The 21,354-nt window shown below is 43.1% G+C and overlaps 1 protein-coding gene across 1 annotated transcript in view; it reads right to left on the bottom strand.

Annotated features, from left to right (window-relative positions):
- Positions 1–21,354, bottom strand: part of SCHIP1 (schwannomin interacting protein 1) — a 652,642-nt gene that overhangs the window by 208,648 nt on the left and 422,640 nt on the right. The gene's annotated exons all lie outside the window — the stretch shown is intronic.

Below are 21,354 nucleotides of genomic sequence, written 5' to 3'. Positions count from 1 at the left end.
GGAGATACAAAGAAAGGTAGGAACCTGTCCCTGTTCTCAAAGAGCTCATCTCAAGGTGAGAAGACGTGCAAGTCTACATCATCAGAAGAGGGATGGGAAAGGACAGGAAAGGCTTCTTGCAGAGGGTGGGATTCTTGTTCTTTGGACTTCAGGAAGGTTCCTGGGCTCATTGATTCAGAGCTGCAAGGGACCTTATCTAGATCCATGCCTCTTTTGTAGTTGAGAAAACGGAGGCTCACAGGGATTGAGTGTATCCACGGCCACCCGGTTGTACAGCGGGATTTGAATTCAGGTCTTCTACTTCACTTCCAAAGGTTGGGGAACATTTTTCTGTCTGAGTTGCTCTACCTGGCACAACAGTGTTTCATGGGGACTGAAGCCTTCTCCACAGATAGGAAAGAAAAGCATTGTCAGGTTTCCTATTCCTTATAGATTCTCCTCCTACTCCTCTAGTCTAGCTACTACTCCATCTCCCTCTTTCCTTCCATTGCCAGTCTTTTTGAAAAAAAGACATCTACATCCAGCGTCTCCATTTCCCCCATGTTGTCATTCAGTCATTTCAGACTCTTTGTGACCCCATTTGGGGTTTTCTTGGCAAAGAGACTGGAGTGGTTTGCCATTTCCTTCTCCAGCTCATTTTACAAATGAGGAAACTGAGGCAAACAGGGTGAAGTGACTTGCCCAAGGACACAGGGATAGTGTCTGAGGAGGGATTTGAACTCAGAAAGAGGAGTCTTCCTGACTCCAGGTCCAGCACTCTATCTGCTGAGCCATATGGATGCCTCATACATTTCCCCCATACACACTGTCTTCTCAACCTCTGGCATATTCAGATTTACAGTTATTCAGCTTTCATTTCATTCATTGAAACATTTATAAAGTCTCTTATGCCACCCACTATGTTAGGTACCAAGGGCACAATGAAGAGACATTCCCTGCCTTCCAAGAGCTTCCTTTTTATATTCCCCAATGGAGACTAATTAAATCACTCGACCTCCCTGGTCCCCAGCCTCCCCATTTGTAAAATAAGAGGGTTGGATTACCCGGCCTCTGGGGTCCCTTCTAACACTAGACCTATGTTCTTATGAGCCATGCAGAAGCTCAGTTCCCTCCTTCCTTGATGTTAAAGTAAGAAGGTAAGACTGTTGTTCCCCACAGAAGGTAGTGAGAGGCATAGGGCCCCTACTCTTCAGGCGCATTCTGTCCGGCATCCGTGGCTGAGAGAAGTGTTGATTATGGTCTCCCTTCGGCTGGGCCAGAGGCTAAGGTCATAGGGACATATCTTGGGACGAAGGCTGGCGGCAGGCCCCTTTCTATCCTAGACTCTTGGAGCCTCTGTCTTTCTGTCTCTCTGTCTTTTTCTCTTTGTCTCTGTCTCTTTCTCTCTTTGTGTCTCTCCCTGTCTCTCTCTCTCCCTCTGTCTCTGTCTGTCTCTTTCTCTTTCTCTGTCTCTCTATGTCTCTGTCTCTGTCTGTCTCCCTCCCCCTTTCCTTTCCCAACCCCTCCACTGACAATCACAGTTAAAGTTTGACAGATTCGTTTACCTTCAAACAGGCAGGGATTAAAACCTGAATGTGCTTAAACAAAAATTCTGCTGATCCTTCAGCGCAAAGCTGGCCTCTTGCAAAGGGGCAGATTAAAAGCAATTCCACGTTAGCTTCTGAGAAGTAAAGAGGTTTTGATGAAGCCACCCGGGAGTGGAGCACCAACCTCCCTGGCCAGGCTCTCCCCCTCTCCCCTCACCCACACACTTCCTGTACTATCTGAACAGATCTCATCCAGTTAGAGCTAAGAGGGACCTGAGAGGTAAACGAGTCCAACCCCCTACTTTTATAGGCGAGGGAACCAAGGCCTTGAGAAGTTCAGCAATCTGCCCAAGTTATCTTGTAGGCAGTAAATGACAGAGCCGAGATTCAAACTCAGATCCTCTGATGTCAAATTGAACATTCTCTGTACAGAACAACACTGTCCCCTTGAGCCTTCCTACCTTGACACTGCCCTTCTTGGATAGCCTTGGTGAGCTATTAAATGGCTTTTGGCGTTTAATTCCATTACATACATTGTGGTTCAGTAGAAAAAGCATTGGCTCTGAATCAGGAGGATCTGGTGGGAATGAGCTGTGCCATCTGGGCAAGTCACTCATCTTTTCTGAGGCTCAATGACCTCACCTATAAATCAAAGGGGTTAGATGAGGTCGTTAAACATGTCAACTCTGGGCATACAAAAAAGGCAAAAACAGTAGTATTTAGAACGCAGCTTCTCCTCCTTTTTGGGTGTCTTAGACCCCTCTGGCCGTGGAGTGGACCCTTTTCAGAATAATGTTTTTAATGCTAAAATAAAGTACATCGGCTTACAAAGGAAACCAGGCCTATTGAAATAGTGATGAAAATTATAAGCACTAACAACCAGAAGATGACCAGACCCCAGGTCAAAAAGCCCTCCAATAGGGAGGTTGGGAGGAGGGGATGGAGCCCATCTTGGTGCACTCCCCCTCCCCCCCAAGGTCCCTTCCAGCTACAATCTCTGATCTTATTCCCTAATATTTTTCTTCAATCGTTTCAAGCCTACAGACCTCACTCCAGTAAATGGGAAGGCACAAAACTCTAAGAAAGAAATGGATACTTCTGAATCCTGCCCCTCCCCAATCCCAGTTCTGTTCGTCCAGGGGGCAGTCAACAAATGCATGGGTGAATTTTTGCTTCACCCTCTCTTCTCTATCCACTGACATTCCTTTCCTTACAAGCAATTTCCCTCCTAGGACAGTGGCCAAAGAATGTCTTTAAAAGTTAATCATTGGCCCTGAAGCTTAGACATTGGCATCTCACATTACACCCCTCCCTCTGCCCAGTTGACTCCCCATTGCCTCCCACCACCTACTAAATTCTGCTCTACTAAGTGGGCCTTGAGTTTAAATCTAATAGAAAACAGAACTCTATCTAAATGCTTGTGAGACCTTAAGTGACTCTCCTGACCTCTGTGGGCCTCAGTTTCCCCATCTGTAAAATGCCGGAATTAGAGGAAATAACCTCTGAGGTCTCTTCTTGTTCTAACTCCTTTGACCTCATGCTCTCTATGCTTCTGTTTGTTTGTGACTGAGACTGTGTCTGTGTGAGGAATTCCCCTCACTTGTGGTTTAGAATGCTACAGATTTGCCACAGTCACACAGCTAGTTGTACCAGCTAGCATGTGACAAGGGGTAGAATTTGAATCCAAGTCCCTCTGACTTTAAGGCTGAGTCTGTATTCATTGGAGCCGTACAAATTCTGCAGTGTTTTCTCAGTTAATGTCAGAAGTAACCCTGTGACGAAGGGGATTTAATCCTGGTTCTTAAGTCTTTCCTTTCCACTGACTCCTTATCTGTCTATGAACATTCCCAGCTCCCCTAGAATGCCAAAGAAACCTTCTCTTGATCTCCCTCCCCCATCTAACTAACATCAAACTTCCCTTCCCTCTTTCACTGCTAGTTTTCTTGAATGTGACATCTCCTTCTTAAAGCCCGTCGTAGCTTGGCCCCTTTCTGCCATCCTTCTCTTTTTATACCTTGCTCCCCTTCAGGCACTCTGAGACCCAGTGACACTGATCTCTTGGCTGGACCTCACACAAAGCCCTCCATCTCCCAGCTCTGGGCATCTTTACCAGCTCTCCCCCATGCCTGGAACTAGATTCTTCCTTATCTCCACATTCAGTCTTCCCAGGCCTCCCCAGCTAATCCCACCTTCTGTAAGAAGTCCTTCCCAATTCCCTTTAATGCTTAATGCTTTCCCTCTGAGGTCATCTCTAATTTATCTTGTTTACATTTTATTTGTACATAGTTCTATGAATATTGATTCCCCCATTAGACTGTGAACTCCTCGAAGGTGGGGACTGTTTTTGCCTATCTTTGTATCCCCCAGAGCTTAGCTCAGTGCTCAGCATACAGTAGGTGCTTAATAAATGCTTGTTGCCTTGACTCGACTCTATCCCCACTCTTCTTAACCTTTTACAATTTGACTTTTAACCTATGGAAACTCTTCTCTCCAAAGTCACCAGTGACCTAATAGCTCAGACCAATGGCCTTTGTCCAGGCTTCTGACTTCTCTGTACCAATTGACAGAGGCAGCTATCCCTTCCTTCTGCATCATATCTACCATTTTGGCTTAGAAACCCTACACTGTTCCTGCTCCTCCTGCCTTTCCAAGGGCTGCCTCTCTGTATCCTTCGATGGTTGCAATGCCTTAAAAGTAGGTGTAAGCACCTATCCCTTACCCTTTTCTTTATATTCTCTCCTGTGGCAGGCTCCTTCACTCTCAGAGCTCCATTATCGCTTTTATACAGATGACCCCCAAACATTCATCTCCAGGACTCTTCATATGCCCAGGCCCTCAGAGCCCAACTATCTACAAAGCGTTTCCATTTGCCTGGGAATAAAGATACAGCTGGGGCCCTATTTGCATGAATGGTGGAGTGGTTGCATTATTCAAATTCATACTGCATACTTCCACTGGGCTGGAACCAATTACCTACTTACACTACTTACCTCCTAGTTACCCTAAGAAAAGCACCATAGAAATATGAGCTGCCACGATTACATTTCTCAAGTTTGGGTGTCTATATGCTGAGGTGTCTTACATATGGCCACAGCTTCATAAGACAAGTACTAAAGATGGGGTGAAGCCCAGGGTGGGAGAAGGGTTAGGAAGCTGGTTCTTTTGGCCAGACGGAAAGTTACAGGAACAAAGACAGAAGAGACTCCAATGTCCAGACGTGTGGATGGCCTTCAAATTCTCTTACGGACCTTATTATGTCCCCTGATCATATCTGCTTTAGTTTCTCCCTCTAATTAAAATGTCTCTCCATGGGAGAGCTGGGAAAAAGAAGGGTAATTCAGAGTCACAAGGTGAACCCCCTGCAGAGCTGATAATGGAAGCTGAGCCCCTTGGTGATTAGATGAATATAAGATAACACTTCTGAGTTCTCAAGGTTTTGGAAGACAGCCTCTGCTAACAGCCAGCTGGGGCTACTGTGAGAAGTCACCTATCTCCCTCAGTCCCTGTGTTACACTTTAACCTCCAGAGTTCCCAGGGATTAATTAGAACTTGCCAGCAAAGCAAATAGAGCAGAGGTGCAAATTATTTGCTCCTGGAACAAGGAGAGTACCAGGGGAGAGAGGTGGGAGGGGAGGAGAGAGAGGGAGGGAGGGAGAGAGAAAAGGAGAGAGACAGAGACAGAGAGAGAGACAGAGAAAGAGAGAGAGAGAGAGAGAGAGAGAGAGAGAGAGAGAGAGAGAGAGAGAGAGAGAGAGAGAGAGAGAGAGAGAGAGAGATGGGGGAGAGAGAAATAGGAGAAAGAAAGTAGAAAGAGAGAGAGACAGACAGACGGAGAGACAGAGATAGACCTGCATTGAGGAAGGATCTGACATCTTAGGTCATTCATTCATCAGAACTGGAAGAGACCTCAGAGGTCATTAAGTTTAACTCTAATATTCAGAAATAAAGACATGAAAGCTTGAGCAATGCAGTGTACTTGGCCAAGGTCACACACCCAGGAAGCAGTAAAGCTGGGATTTGAACTCAGCTGCTCCCAGTCCAGTCCAGCCCCAAGCTGCACAGAAGTGCTTCCTTACATCAAGCCTCAGTCCCCATCTTTGCAGCCCTGCCCACTGCTCCTTTTTCCCTTCTCTGAGACAGAGGTTCCTAACCTGGGCTTCCTGAGCTGTTTTTTCCTTCTTTAAACATTTTGGTAACTACGTTTCAGTATAAGTAGATTCCTTTGTAATCCAATGTATATTTTTATGCATTCTTTTGGACAGTCCAGACTGCTCAAAAGAAAACCAAGAATTCAGGTTCTGGGGCCAAGTAGAATATACCAGAATCCCTCTTCGAGCACCACACTGGGGAAACTTCCACCTTTCTCTACCTCTGTTTCCCCAGTAACACCTTTGCGGTAGGCAGCTGGTCAGGGTAGCAGATAAAGTCCAGGGCCTGGAGTCAGGGAGACCTACATTCAGATCCTGCCTCACATACTTACTAGCTGTGCGACCCTGGACCAAGTCACTTAATCATTGATCTGTAAAATGGGGATAATAACAGTACTTACCTCCTGGGGTTGTTGCAAGGATCAAGTGAGATAATATTTGTAAAGTACTTAGCACAGTGCCTGGCACACAGTAGGAGCTTAATGAAAGCTTATTCCCTTCCCTTTAGAGTATGACTCAATGATAATAACTGCCACTCTTATACCCTTTCAAGTTTATATACATTATCTCATTTGAGTCCAAGAACCCCTTTGAAAGAGAGGAGCTATAGGAATTTTTGCCCTGATTTTACAGATGAGGAAGAGGGTTGGTGGCTTGCTCATGGTTACACAAGCTAGTACATGTCAGACATAAGATTTGAACCCAGGTCTTCCTGATTCCAAGTCCCCAGTTCTCTATTATTTACATCACACTGTTGCCTTCCAGTCAGGAGGGACTGATTGCATTCAATCAGTGCAGGAAACACGGTGTGCATTCGACAAACTCTTGTTTATTGCTAGATTGAAGAAGAGAGCCAATGACAAAAGGCTGGATTCTGCTGGGCACCCTGCAGCTGATTGAAAAATTACAAAGGGAACTCTACATTTCAGAGACGCTAGCTGCTATGCTAGTGAGGAGAACACAAAATGTATTCAACGTTATTTGGAGCATACAGGATTTCTGGGGCAGCACGAGTGTGCTCTCAAGGTTTCCAGTGGACACCTGCCTTTCCTTGGCAATTTCTCCTTCATTAAAGTCCCTTCACTCTGATTCCCAGTGGGTTAGTTGATGCTGGATCCAGGTGAAGATTTACTGAATAAAAAGCAAAACTCGACAAGCAAGATCACATTGGATCGTGAGGTCCTTGGGGGCAGGGATTGATTTTGACTCTTTTTGTATCCCTAGGGCTTAGCACAGTGCCTGGGGCATGGTAGGCACTTATTAAATGTGTATTGATTGATAAGAAAACTAATTGTGATACTAGATGTTACTGTTATTGTTGTCATTGTTATTGTTATTACTATCATTGTCATCCACTGGGGTCCTCAAAGGCTATGTCAGTGCACCACAAACTCTAGAAAATTCTTTTCTAGGCTAGAATATTAGCCCTGTGATGAGCTGTGTGTGCCATCTAAGGACCGGCCTTGCTGAGCACAGAGGCTTAGTACAAGAACATTGGCGGATAAGTGATAAATATGAGGCTGTGGAGGAAGTAGAATCAAAACAAATCTAGTTGACATTAATATAGCACTTTGTAGGTTCCAAAGTATCATGCATACATTCTCTCATTGATTCTTATAACAACCTTGTAATGTAAGTTGTGCAGGTATCCTACCCATTTTACAGATTAAGAGACTGGGTCTCAAGGAGGTGAAATGACTCGAGTTCAAGGGAGCCCCAACAGCAACCGAGGTTTTTTCCCAACTCTTTTCTTATGAGAAGGGTGTTCATCTATTTACATGCAAAATAAAATTAAACTAGAATGCCAACTCTCTACTAAAGTGAATCTCCATGGTGGTGTGTAGAGATGACCCTGAGCTCTTGGTGATGTCACAAGGGCTCCCTCATGGACAGTGTGTGTTTGTGTGTGTGTGTGTGTGTGTGTGTGTGTGTGTGTATTTTGGGGACCAGCCTAGCTAAATTTGGAGAGGACTCATCAACTGGATAGTTGATGGTTTAGATTCCCTAAACCAGGTAATTTTTTGGGGGGTGATCCCTAGCAATTGGTAGAGGTGGTATTGTTCAGTAGAAGAACACTGGCTGTGAAGCCGGAGGACCTGGGTTCAAACCTTGCCTCTGACACTTGCTATCCATCTGACCTCAGGCAAGTGACTTACCCTCTCTGGGTCCCAGTTTTCTTATCTGAAAATGAGGAGTTTGAAGTGGGTGGTCTTTACTGTCCTTTCAGCTTCATGTCCATGATCCCAATGAGTTTTGGTAAGGCTCTGCAGGATTGTTAGCTACCTTGGTGGAAGGAATGCTCATACAGATGGATGAATGACTGAATGAATGAATGGATAAATAAATGAAAAAGTATTTATTAAGCACTTACTCTGTGCAAAACATTGTACTAAGTAAAGTCTGGGGATAAGAATATAAAAGCAAGACAAATCCCTGCCCTCAAGGAGCTCACCTTCTAACAAACGGAGACAATAGATACAGGAAGCTTCTTTGAACCACCAGAGAGGACTCTTGGCCAGTCAAGAGTTTAGCCAACCTGCTAAATTGTCAGCAGTCTGCCTGGACCTTCCTTCATCTCACCAGATTTCGAAGCTCCCTCTTCTCATTGGCTCTAAGGAGGAGGGCTTGCCAGCTGGGTGGGCACCATTGTGTGGAAAGCTGCTAGAGAAAACTCAGGCACATCTGAGGTATGTGGAACTTTCTGTCAAGAACTCAGTTTTCTAGTGGAGTATATAAGGTGAGTCACTTACTTGGCATGTCGCTATTTCAGAAGGGGCAGAGGTCAGTAGTCTTTTTTTAGTGAGGAGAGTTGTGCTCCAGAGCCAAAACTCTTGCTAACTTATTTCCATCTTTGGGCAATAAGAATGACAGCCTTCCTTAAATTCCCGAGGAAATCTTACATGTAAGCTGGAATAATGTTCAGCCTGGCTGGCTCATGAATAAACCATACGTGAAGAGATGACTCCAGGGCTGTGTTTGATAATAATCCTTAAGGAGAGCTTCAAACATTGGAGGCAGAGGAGCTGGGTGATTAACTTAGGGTGAAGATGGCCAAAGAACTTAACCTTTCAGAGTCTGCAAATCTCTATTATGAGGCTGCTGGGAGGGCTTACAGGCAGGAGCTTACATAGTGTCTGATCCCTACAAACTGCTAGAGAAAGGTGACCAGGAAATGGGTGAACTGGGTTCTAGCCTTCTCTCTCTATGGTCAGAGGTGGCTGAGAAAGGAGCTCATTTTTTTTCTGGAATCTTTGGGGGCATTCCAGATTGGATGATGCCAGAGAATATTTAGGCATTCATCAGCTGGCATCTAGAATAACTGCAATTTTCTAGGGTAGGGGGAAGCAGCAATAGCCAGTCAGCTGTCTGGGTGATGTCAGAGCATCTGCTGGTTAGAACAAAGGTCAAAATAAACACCAAAGCAAAAGAAAGACTATATGAGGAGAAAATACCTGTGTTACAGAAGTTATGACACAAATCGATTTTCAACTCCAAAATACAGAAAATGGACAAAAGTAAAGAAGGTGACTCTAGCATCATTTTTAAAGGGATTGTTGATTGATAGGAAACAGTCACCACAAAAAGGAGGTAGAAAAAACCTCGAAAGCACTCCATGGAGAAACAAGTGACCTCGTGGCTGAGCAGAGAGACACTGTTCATTTGTAAAACACTTCAGAGGAAAAGAAGGAGTGTGAGAAGTAGCTATGCTACTATCTATGTGATTTCTCAAGGCCTCAGTTTCTTCAACTGTAAAATGGAGGGGTGGATTAGAGGAGCTCAGAGGTCTTTCTAAATAATAGTAATGATAGTTAACATTTATAGTGCTTCAATGTATGTGAAGTATTTGATCCTCACAACAACCCTGGAAGATAAGTGCTATTATCACCTTCATTTTACAGTTGAGGAAGCTGAGGCAAACAGAAATAAAGTGACTTGCTATAGTTAGTAAATATCTGAGGCAGAATTTGAACGTAGCTCTTCCTCATATCAGATCTGGCACTTTATCTGCTCTGCCACCTCTGCCTAGGAGAAGATTGGGCTAGATCAAATTTTAAGGCACTGAGCTGTGCTTTCTAAAGTCCCCAACTGCTTATTTTTGTAAAAGCTTATCTTTCAAATGCTAGTATTCTCTTAGTAATACCTTGTGATTGCGGGTCAAAGAATGCCACAATCTTTTTTTTTTTTTTAAAATCCAAATTGCAAATGCCCAAAATGGCAATGAAAGAATGCATTGGGATTAAGGGTCTTATAAGCAGGTGGTATCAGGCTAAGTCATGGCTTATTACAGAAAATTGAATAAAAGATGTTATCAAGGACATGAATGACAGGAAAAGGAAGCAGTCAGTCATGGACCAGGAAAGAGAGGCAACCTATGGACATCTTGAGTGTGTCACTGCTAAAGAGAGAGGGAGAGCGCTCTAGTTTATTGGGTGGATCCTTTGTGCAGAGTGCTTGAAGAGACTTGTTGGATAAATATCATAAAGAATGAGAAGGCATGGAGGGCTTGAGAGCAGCCCCAGAAGAGGGAGTGCCTACTTCAATGAAATGATGCATTATAGATCCAGCAGAGTACCAAAACACCATGATGGGTTCATATTATCCAACTGTCCTTCAAGTATAACAGCAGCTTTGGAGGCACTCTTACTGTATCTTTAAGGAACAGTAGAATCTTGAATTTGCTTACTTAGCCATGAATCATATTCTGTTTTTTCCCCCCAGAAATTTGGAAGGTAGAATGCTACCTAGGGTATGCTACTTGAAAATTATCTTCATTACCTCCTTTGATTGGGTGGTGGGAGAAGAGATGGCTGGGTTATAAATTGTCAAATGAAATAATATTTGTGTAGTGACTTTGTCAACTTTAAAATCCATAGAAAGGAAGGGTTTTATTAGGTATAGTAGGGATGACATACATTTAGAGTGCAAGCCAGTGTCCTAAGCTGGCAGAGTCAGAGATCTAGGTTCCTGCTGGCTATATAGTCTTGGACCTGTAACCCAACCCCACCAAGCTTCAGTTTTGTCATCTGTAAAATAGGGATAATAATAGCTGCTCCCTTTGCCTATTTTGCAGGATTGCTACAAGAATCAAAGGAATCATTGCCTGATTCCTTTGAATGAATTTTACTATTATAAAACACCATACAACTGAATGGGAGAAGCAGTGGTGGGTAGAGTTTGAACGATGAAGCCTCGGATTTGAAGTCTGACATCTACTAGCTTTGTGACCTTGGTCAAGTCACCCAACCTCTTTTGACCTCAGTCTCCTCAGCTGTAAAAGGAGATAAAAAGACCAATCATCTCTGTCTCATAGGTTGTTGTGAGGCTATAATACATAGATAATACATAGAAGTGAGATAATACATAGAGAATGTTTTGCAAACTTTAAAATGTATCCAAACGTCTGTTATTATGAAGAAATGATTATTACTTATAAGAAGCAACTCCATAAGTTGCAGAAAGGGACATTATTAGAGGTGTTTCCTCACTAGCAGTTCTCTACCCCTTTAAAATGAGAGGTCAGTCACCCCTCCCTCCAATTTTTTTCATGGTGCATATCTGTACATGTCTCCCTCGATAGAATAGAAGCCACTCTAGGACAGGGACTATTTTGTTCTTGCCTCTATAGTCCCAGTCCCAGCCCCAGCACCATGTCTTGCACACAGTAGGTGTGGATAAATATTTATTGATCACTTCCTACTATGTTGCTCTTATAATATAATTTAATAGGAATTTCAGTCTTTCAATTCTCTGCCCTTCAGTTTCCTAATCTATAAAACGAGTAAGTAGGATTTATGAGTCAATGATCTCCAAGGTACTTTCCAGCTCTGAGTCATACAATTCTATGATTGCATGATTCAACTGGGCCACATGCCCTGGGTACACAATAGACACTTGTCCACTGTATACAATGGTATTCAGAATTGTCTTTTTGTTCTCAGGTCTTCACAAACCTTTATTTATGTATGGTTTAGCTTTTATCAGAATGTGATAAGTATCATTTTGCTCCTTTTGCATCAACAATGCTAACAGATTCATATTTTATTGCCTCTTCAGAGTAGAAATTCAATATTCTAGGAGTAATAGCGGTAGTGTGTGTGTGTGTGTGTGTGTGTGTGCGCGCACGTGCATGCGCGTACTAGTATTTAAACATGCCACCAAAGCAGGCAAGCTATTAGAAATCCTGAAATTCCATTAGAATTGTTGCCAAATTTCCATTCTTGTTGAAAGTCAACTTTTCCCTATTCAATTAAAAAATTCCTAGTTGACCCTGATAGCACTTCAAGGCTGACAAAGCACTTCATGTGTACTCTCTGATTTGAGTCTCACAACAGCTCTAGGAGGAACAGGTATCACCCCTGCTGTACAGACGAAGCAGCTGAGGGTCAGGACTGTTCAGGCCACACACTCAGTCAGCAGCAGAACTCTCGTTCTATTGTGGGAGTGGGTGTGGTTGAGGAAAATGAAACCTAGCTCTTGAGTAGCAGTGACCAAGAGGAGAAAGTTTGTACTCATGTCCATGTAAACCACGTAAAGGATCATCCTTCAGAGTCACGTTGGAGTTCATTTATCCATTCTCTTACTACTGGATGGGATAATTTTAGAATATACGAGGTAATCTGGTGGGATGAAAAAGACCGAACATTCTGGGCTGCAGTCCCAGCTCTGCCTCTGTGTTAAGTCACCGAACCTCTCTCGGCCTCAGTTCCTTCATCTGTAAAATGAGGTCTTGTACTGGATCGGTCAACAGGAATTTATCAATTGTTAAGTGCTAGGGATATAAAGAAAAGTAAAAATGCAAAACCAGTTTCTGCCTTCAAGGAGATTACATTCTAATGGGAGGATACAACATGGAAATAAAGAGGTCCATGTGAGATAGATGCATACAAGTGAGATGATCTCCAAGCATCAAATGACATGATCCTATAAGAAAGGTTTAGGATAAGTAAAGGAGAAGTGAAGATGTTCTTTGGGTGGTTTTTCCATTCTTGTGGAAGGGTATGAGTTCACATCATTCTATCCCAATGAAAGGAGACCCAGACCTCTCCACTGAATCTGTCAGTCAAGCAAAGGTGTAACTAAGATGCAAACATTCCTTAATTAATTTGGGAAGAATGAAGTACTTTAATCGTTGAATGTGCTGGGATTGATTGAAAGAATCAGACAGAGCTTTGTGCTTGTGTACGAAAGCATGTCAGCCAAATATTTGGAGGAGCTCGTCTAATGGTGGTCAAGAAAATGCCCCTTGGAGTCAGGAGGACCTGAGTTCAAATCCAGCCTCAGACACTTGATACTTACTAGCTGTGTGACCCTGGGCAAGTCACTTAACCTCTATTGCCTCACCAAAAAAGAAGAAAGAAAGAAAAAGAAAATGTCCCTTTGGTGGGCAGGGTAGTGATGCGGGAAAAGTTTGAGGTCTCCCTCTCTCTTCTATTCCACCTCCACATTGATCAGAGGACACCCTTATGCACTTTGAAAAGTCGTAATGAGATTTGGACAGCTCATTGGTGTCCCTGTAACAACATCAATGTCCCTGTAACAGTGGTAGATGATGGTAGCCTTTTCTCTGGATGCTGAGATACATATTGAGGACAAACTAGGTACGCTGTGGGAAGACATCTTTCACACTTTACAAGGGCACTGGCCTTCAGAGCCCAGGAGAGAGCTACACTGATGAGAGCTTCATGGGGAGAAAAGAACTTTCAGTCAGCAGAGACCATGAGTTCCCCTTTGACCATGTGTGCTGTCTTGGTTTGAGCCCATACTCTCTAGGACCCTTGTGTGTGAGGCTGTGTCCCTTTTGGAGGGAATGTTTCATACTTACTATACAATATTAGTATATATCTGTTTCTAAAAGCCAATTCTGGCCAGCTAATTGATAATCAATGTGGAGCACATGGGATGGGGGCGTATGATCAACAAGATGAGAAAAACGCAGTGTCTCATGGCCACCCCATGGCAGTAGTCAGCTGCCCTGTAAATACTCAACCTGCCAGTGCTTTGGGGGATTGAGCAGTAGCCCAGAGGAGCTGTTACGCTATTTTCTCATTTTAATCTTTCTTTCAGTTCTCTAGGCCTCTGTTTCTTTACAAAAGGTGTTTGGATTATCTCATCTTTATGTTACCTTTAGCTTTAAAATTCCTTGATACTCTGCTGGACCTGTTACTTTGTTGGCATAGCTAGATACGTATGCTCTCATATACCATAGCTTATGAGGGCACTCAGATGTTTTGTGTAGCATGGACTCGATGAGAGCGTGAGAATATTTCATTACTATCATCAGACTAGAAATTCATTTCACACTTCCACTTGATCTACTCTGATTTCAGACTTTCACACTAGGCTCCAAAGGCACTTCTTTAACCCCAAGACACTCAATGTTTTTCCAGAAGATGAAGACAGAATGACTTTTACAATGTCAATTATTCAATGGACTCATTTAGAGAATAAAAATATAATGCTTCTGTAGCCCTTAGAGCTAGCACTGACTATTTTTATACTGACAGTCCTACAGTATTTCCAAAGGTCATCCTCAATTCTTGAAGTAGCCTCTCTTGCAAAGAATTCTTCTCTTGAAATGGAAGAGATGGAAGAACAATGGTGATTGTTGATGACTGTAAAAAAAGCAGTAATTAGCAAAGGATGGCTGTGGCTTTGAGCGGGACACCAATAGCCAGAGGACAGGCTTCCTTTCTCTTTCCTATCCACAATCCTTCTGGCTGTTTTGTCCCTCTCCTAGGTCTTGCCTACCCACCAAGGTAGACTTCCCCTCAAGATGTCATCTGGCTTGAAGGCCCATGCCACATGAGGTGTCAAGAGGTGTCAAGGATCAGTGGTGAAAGTGAAGTCCTCATGGCTACCTTCCCCAGTAATGGATTCAGCTCTCAGCCTCTCTGGTCCATATCCCATTCTTCCTTGTCTTCACTCTGTGCCCAATAAAACCTTCCTTTATAAACTCCAATAATCATAGATTTAGGGTTTGAATCGACATCAGTGATCATCCAGTCCTACCACAGATGAGAAAATTGAGGGATAGAGGGGTTAGGTGACCTGGCCAAGGTCATACAGGTAGTAAGTGACAGAGCCAGGATTGGAACTCAGGTCTTCTGGCTCCAAATCCAGCAATCTTCCCACCGTTCCACTGTTCTTCCTTATTCTAGATCCCTCTTTATTCCTTTCCTTCCATGTTCTAGCACTGGAGCCTACACCCCATCTCTTGGCATCCCTTCAACCAGTGCTGTCTTCCTATCCTGTTCTACTCTAGTCAATGCCCTCCCATCTCAAACAGTCTACCCAGCAAACATTCATTAAGCACCTACTGTGTGCCAGGCACTGTGCTAAGCACTTTACAATATGATATCATTTGACCCTCACAACAACCCTGGATGATAAGGTAGTATTATTATCCCCATTTTACAGTTGAGGAAACTGAGACAGAGATGATGTGACTTGTCCAGATTCATATTGTTAGTAAGTATCTGAGGCAAGATTTGAACTTGGGTCTTCCTGACTTCATGTCCAGTGCTCTATCTACTGCACCAACTAGTGGACTTCCTAACACTTGGAGCACTCTGGCTGTCTTTTTCTCATCACTCTTTCCACTAAGTGATCACCAAGTATAATTCTTATACATTTTCCTGATGACATCTTTTATTCCTGTATCTACCTACTAAGCACCTTTTCATTGCTCTTTGTGTGACATTCATCTTATAATTCTTCTGAGACCGGCTTTGATTTATAATTCCATGTTGCATTGATAGACAGCAACGTTTTTTCACATATTCACTAAAACTGCTTAATTTTTTGTTAAATTAATCAAGTTCCCCTCCCAATGATCAAGTATTTACCTTTATCTCCTTCCTCCCCTACTCTCATGGAAAAGGAAAGAAAAACAAATCCTTTAAAACAAATGTGGATTGTCAAGAAATATGTATTTCTCCATTGGCCAAATTCAGAGATGTGCATCTCATTTGGCACCCTGAGCATGGACTCTTCTCTGTAGAGGTTCTTTGTTGGTTCTCTGGTCATGCCACTGATCACATTCTTAAGTCTTTAGAAGCATAGTGGCTTCCTTCAGAATCACATACATCTCCTTGTTTTCACCTTGAGTCAGTAGGTCAGTCAAGAAGCATTTGTGTGGTGATTGTGAGGTGCTCGGTACCTCCAGAAAGCTGCAGGCTTCCCAATGACATATGAGCTCATGTTGTTTACACAGGAAGAAAGAAAAGATCTATCTTAGGGTTATTTGCCTTGTTAGAAAAAGAGGACTGGGCTTCTCTTGCAATATTTCCCTGCCAGGCTACCTAGGCAGCTCCAGAGCTGGGTTGGATTTCATTGTAACACTGGCCAAGTTTCACTTGTGGTTGAAAGTAAGTTCTCTTCTTTATTATTTCTGATGAGATCATGTTTATAAAGGGCTTAGCATAGTCACTGGAATATAGCTGGTGCTTAATAAATGTGTGTTCCTTTACCTTTCCCCCTGCAGAAAAGGGAATGGAGCCCCTTGGTGGTAATGGCTAATGGGGGGAAAGTTCTAATTCATTCCTTTGTAGAACCTTTGGATTGTTCCTTCGTCAGAAAGCTCAGGTTCATTGCTCCATTCTCTTATCACCGAATGAACAGGTTGTTTTCCATCAGTAATTCTCACTCAGTCTGGTGAAATTTGACATTTATGCTCATTGGACAGATCTTTGCATTGCTGGTACCATATAACCTTACCCTTACAAAATGATTGGGAATAGACATGACCCAAAGCTAGCAAAATCCAGAGCATTCTCTAGCCATCCTTTCTCTACCCATATGAGAGAAAGGCTGATGGATAGGACCAATTTAGAGAGAAGGCATCCTGCTGTGAAAGTTGGCACGTACAAATGCAGACTGAGAAGGATGTTGTCCTGATGTAGATATTAGAGAGATCCCTTCATGCAAATTAGAATGCCCAGCAAAATTGTTTGGATAAATTACACATCTGGATGCATGGGGACTAGATAAACACTATGCTGTGTGAATTTGTAGCTGGGCATTTATTTACTGGTTTCTAATGTCTAATCAAGTATGAAGGAATGAAATCATTTTTATAGAAGTTGGCAGACCAGTTGGAAGACTAAACATTTCTAACGAGCATAAATTGAATGTCAATTGCAATCACAGACTATTAGGAATCGTGGAGTCCAATCCCAATCCCCCTATTTTAGGACTGAGGAAACTGAGGTCTATCACTGTAACATATGACCCAGAACTGAAGTTCTGGATTCACGGACTGGTTTCAAACTTGTGGCATTACTTAAAAAAAAAAAAGGTCTCTTTTCCCATTTGTCAGACAGGAAGAATTTATTAAACACCTACTACATGCCTGGCAGTGTGCTAAGTGATGAGGCTATAAAGAAAAGCAAAAAAAGAAAGTCCCTGCCCTGGAGGAGCTGACAGTCTAATGGGGAAGACAACATGCAAATGACCAAGTACTAACATGAAAGAGATAGGGTAGGTCAGAAATAATCAACAGAAGGAAAACAATAGAATAAAGGGGGATCAGGAATGGCTTTTTGTAGAAGGTGGGACTGCAGCTTATGCTTGAAGGAAGCCAGGGAAGCCAGGATACAGTGATGAAGAGGAAGAGAATTCCAGGCATGGGGCATAACCAGCAAAAATGCTCTGAATAGGGAAATGGAGCATTTCGTCAAGGGAAGAGCAAGGAGGCCATTATCTTTTTGGCTTAAGTTCCACTTAAGGCTTCTGAGAATACCAGACTTTGTTTTGCTTTATCCCCCCAGATTTCCATGCCCAAGTCTCTATGACAAAAGGAAAGGGCCCCAGGGTCCCATGCAAGCACTATGACTGACTATTGAATATAGGACAAGCTTGATTTCATGTGACAGAAAACAGAAGATGCAGCTGAGCCCACCCAAAATCAAAACAACTAACCCTCTGTCATTGGGAAGACACTACCCCTTCCAGAAACTTAACAGCTCTATTGCAGTGACGTGCCCATGGATAGAATACTCACGTCAGGAGGATGTGAGTTCCAATCCAGTTTATGTAGCTCTATGACCCTGGCCAAGTCACTTAAGCTCTTCCTGTCTCAATCTCCTTATCCATAAAATGGGGATAATCATAGCATCTACCTCCCAAGGTTGTTGTAAAGATACAATGAGGTAATTGAAAATCTTTAAGCTTTGTAACATTATCTACATAAATTTTATATGTATATATATATATGTATATGCATACACATATAAATGCTAGTTGTTATTTAGTCACCAATAGTAATAATAATAATACCTATAATTTATATGGGACTTCAAGGTTTACTACTACCCAGGGTTGAGTGTTACTTCCCCTCCCCAGGGGAGGGGTCACAAGGGTGGAAGAGTAATGAATTTGGAGTTCTTAACCTGGAGGCTGTGAGCTGTTTAACAAATATTTTGATAGAATTGGTCTTCTCCCTAATACTATGCATTTTGTTTTGTGCATTTAAAAATGTGCTTCAGAGAAGGGCTCCATAGGCTTCATCACTGGACTTCCCAAGAGTCCTATGAGGCCCATAAAAGGCTGAGGACCCCTAGGCCAGGGGAGCCTTAAGTCTCCTTCACATTCTAGGGCTTCTTAGTACCTGCATTACCATGGGCAACTCACAACCTCTCTGGGCCTCAATTCCTGGTGTCTTTTAAAGGAGAGATTTGGACCAGAAAGCCTTTGAGCTCCCTTCCAGCCCTAAATCTGTGGTTCCATGGCTTGCTCATGGTCTGCAGGCTCCATGGAGGAAACTGTTGGAGATGTATGTAAGGGAGGGAGAGAGAAAGGGATAGATTGAGATTTTCAGGGTTAAAAAGTAAGGCAGAAGTAGCTTTGAATGGCCAACAGAAACCATGGTCATAGCAGGCATTAGATAGAATTTCGTTTTTATTCTTTAACCATGATATTCCTTGGATTTTTGCAATATTGTGACTGAATTTATGAAACATCTGACAATGGTTGAGTATATTTACTGTCAGAATTGACTCATGAAATGAAGAACTAAAGGGTGGAGGGATTTTCTTTCTTCTTGAACCAATACAAATCACACATGGTAACTCAGAAGACCCAAGATGTAAACTGCCTCAGATGGAAGACAGAGCAATCAAACTCTAATAATCCATAGGCTTCTGGTTTTGTTTGGGAATTTCTTCCAAGTCTGCCCAAATCTACTCAGATCCTTATGATTTATAATGTATCACTTTCCTTCCCAGTCAATTTTCTCCTCATCCACTGTCTTGTAAGAGTGAGGGAAGGGGAAGGCACAGCCAGGAATATACTTTTGGCTCTTAAAGGAGTAGGTGATTCGGATATGGGAGGTACCTGGGCAGAAGTGATGCGGGAATGACGTCAGGGCCTGGCAGGACAGAATGAGCTTTGGTGAAAGGGAACAGAAACAGAGACAGAGACAATATGGCGGCAGGCACTGAGCCAGCTTGTGTCTCACCCTCCAGCTGTTTTCCTGAAATACTACTTTAAGTGGGAGCCTGGGCATAAGCCAGGCCCAGGGGCAAGTGATGAAGGCAGGTGGAGCTGATCTGACAGCAAAGACAGAGAGGAGGGAGCCAGGTTCTGGCCCTGGCTGCTATGGAGTCTATGCTGTCTCTGAAGAGAGGGCCTAACGAAGCTCCCTGGAATCTTTGCATTTCATAGACGTGGATACCTCAGAGGCTGCCTGGTCCAACTTTCCCAATTTACAGATGAGGAAACTGAGGCCCAGAAAAGGGAAGCCACTTGTCTAATGTCGCACAGGAAGCAAGTGGCCAATCTCAGACTCTGATCTGAGTTCTCTGACCCTACGTTTTCTTACTGAGTCAATTGAGTCACCTTCATTGGTTCTAAGCACCAAGCCTTCTGCTATGAATGGGAAGGCTCTGAGGACAGACCAAGGCACCTGCTAATGCTCTGCAACAATTGCCAGGAAAAAAAAAAAAGAATTGCCGGGAGTTTCTGAGTTCTTCCCTTTGGAACTTTTGTGAGTTCAAATCTTGTTGGGAGTTCTTCTTTTGGAAGAAGTGGGCTTCTGGGCTTGGGGCCAGACTGCTCATGAAGTAGGGTGGTTGCCCTAGAGAAGTCATGGGTTCCAAGGAGATGCTGGCAGCAGTCACTTTGATGCATTTCTGATAGGCTTTTGTGAACACCCTCAGAAGAAGGGTATCTGGGGCAGAGGAAGGAGAGAGTCTTTCATAAGTGGGTAGGAGGGAAGGAGGCACACACCAGGAATCTGATTGGATAAGTCCACATTAAACAGATTACATAGACAAACATTTTTTCCCCTTTTTCTCTTCTTTCTTGCCTCCTTCTCTTTCTCTCACTTTATTTTCTTTTTTCTTCTTTTCCTTCCTTCCTTCTTTCCTTCCTTCCTTCCTTCCTTCCTTCCTTCCTTCCTTCCTTCCTTCCTTCCTTCCTTCCTTCCTTCCTTCCTTCCTTCCTTCCTTCCTTCCTCCCTCTCTCTCTCTTTCTTTCTCTTCCTCTCTTTTTTCTTCCTTCCTTTCTCTTTTTTACTAGACTGATGCTTTCATCACTTTGCTGAGCTCCCCTTGAGGACCTCCCTCTGTTGATGCTGATGAGCACTTTCTCAGCAGTTTGTTGCCACTTGAGGTGCCTGGGGGGCATGGAGTTGGAGAGATTTGTCTCAAGTCAAACAGCCCAGGTTGTACTCTCATCTTCCTGATGCGATCCAGCCCTCTCTACCCATCACATGAGTTTGCCTCTCTCAGTTAAAGGAGGCGCCTTGGTCTGCAGTATTTGCTATGGACACGGGACTTTTCCTAAAACTAGTTCTTGTTCCCTGGAAAGCTCCATCACGCACCATGGAGGTCATTGCTTATATCTTAGTGGTGCAAAGTCAAATGGGCACTGGGTGTGGTTGTGACACGTAAAAAGTCTTTTTTAAAAATAATTTATTTGTTTTTAGTTTCCAACATTCATTTCCATAAGATTTTGAGTTTTAAATTTTCTCCCTCTCCTTTTCTCTCTCCCCCCAAGATGGCGTGCAATCTAATATAGATTCCACTTACACATTCATATTAAGCATATTTTCCCATTAGTCATGATGTAAAGAAAAATTAGAACTAATGGGAAGAACCACAAGAACAAGGCAATAAAACAAGACAACAAAGGAAAAGGAGAGCGAGTAATGTGCTTCCATGTGCCTTCAGACTCCATCAGTTCTTTCTCTGATGTGCACAGCATTTTCCATCGTGAGTCTTTTGGAGTTGTCTTAGATCCTTGCATTGCTGAGAAGAGCCAAGTCTGTCAAAGGCAGTCATCACACAGTGTACTGTGTACAATGTTCTCCTGGTTCTGCTCGTTTCACTCTGCATCAGTTCATATAATTCTACTCAAAAGAGTTTTTTCCCATTAGAATGTGAGCTCCATGACAGCAGAGACTGTTTTGTAATTTTATTTGTATCCTCATTGCTTAGCACAATGTTTTGCACACAGTAAGTGCTTAATAAATGCTTTCACCCATTCACTCAAGATTCACAGAATCACGGAGAAGTGCAATCCTGGCCATTTAATTTCTATAGATGAGAGGGAAGGGAGGGAACAAGCATTTATCAAGTACCTACTGTGTGCTTGGCACTGTGCTAAGGCTTTACAAATATTATTGCATTTTCCCTTCACAACTACCCATTAGACTGTAAGCTCCTGGAGAGCAGGGACTG

The sequence above is a fragment of the Phascolarctos cinereus genome, unplaced genomic scaffold (assembly GCF_003287225.1).
Source record: "Phascolarctos cinereus isolate Bilbo 61053 unplaced genomic scaffold, phaCin_HiC Scaffold_7;HRSCAF=346, whole genome shotgun sequence".
NCBI lineage: Eukaryota > Metazoa > Chordata > Mammalia > Diprotodontia > Phascolarctidae > Phascolarctos > Phascolarctos cinereus.
This window is presented reverse-complemented; position numbering and strand designations above follow the sequence as displayed.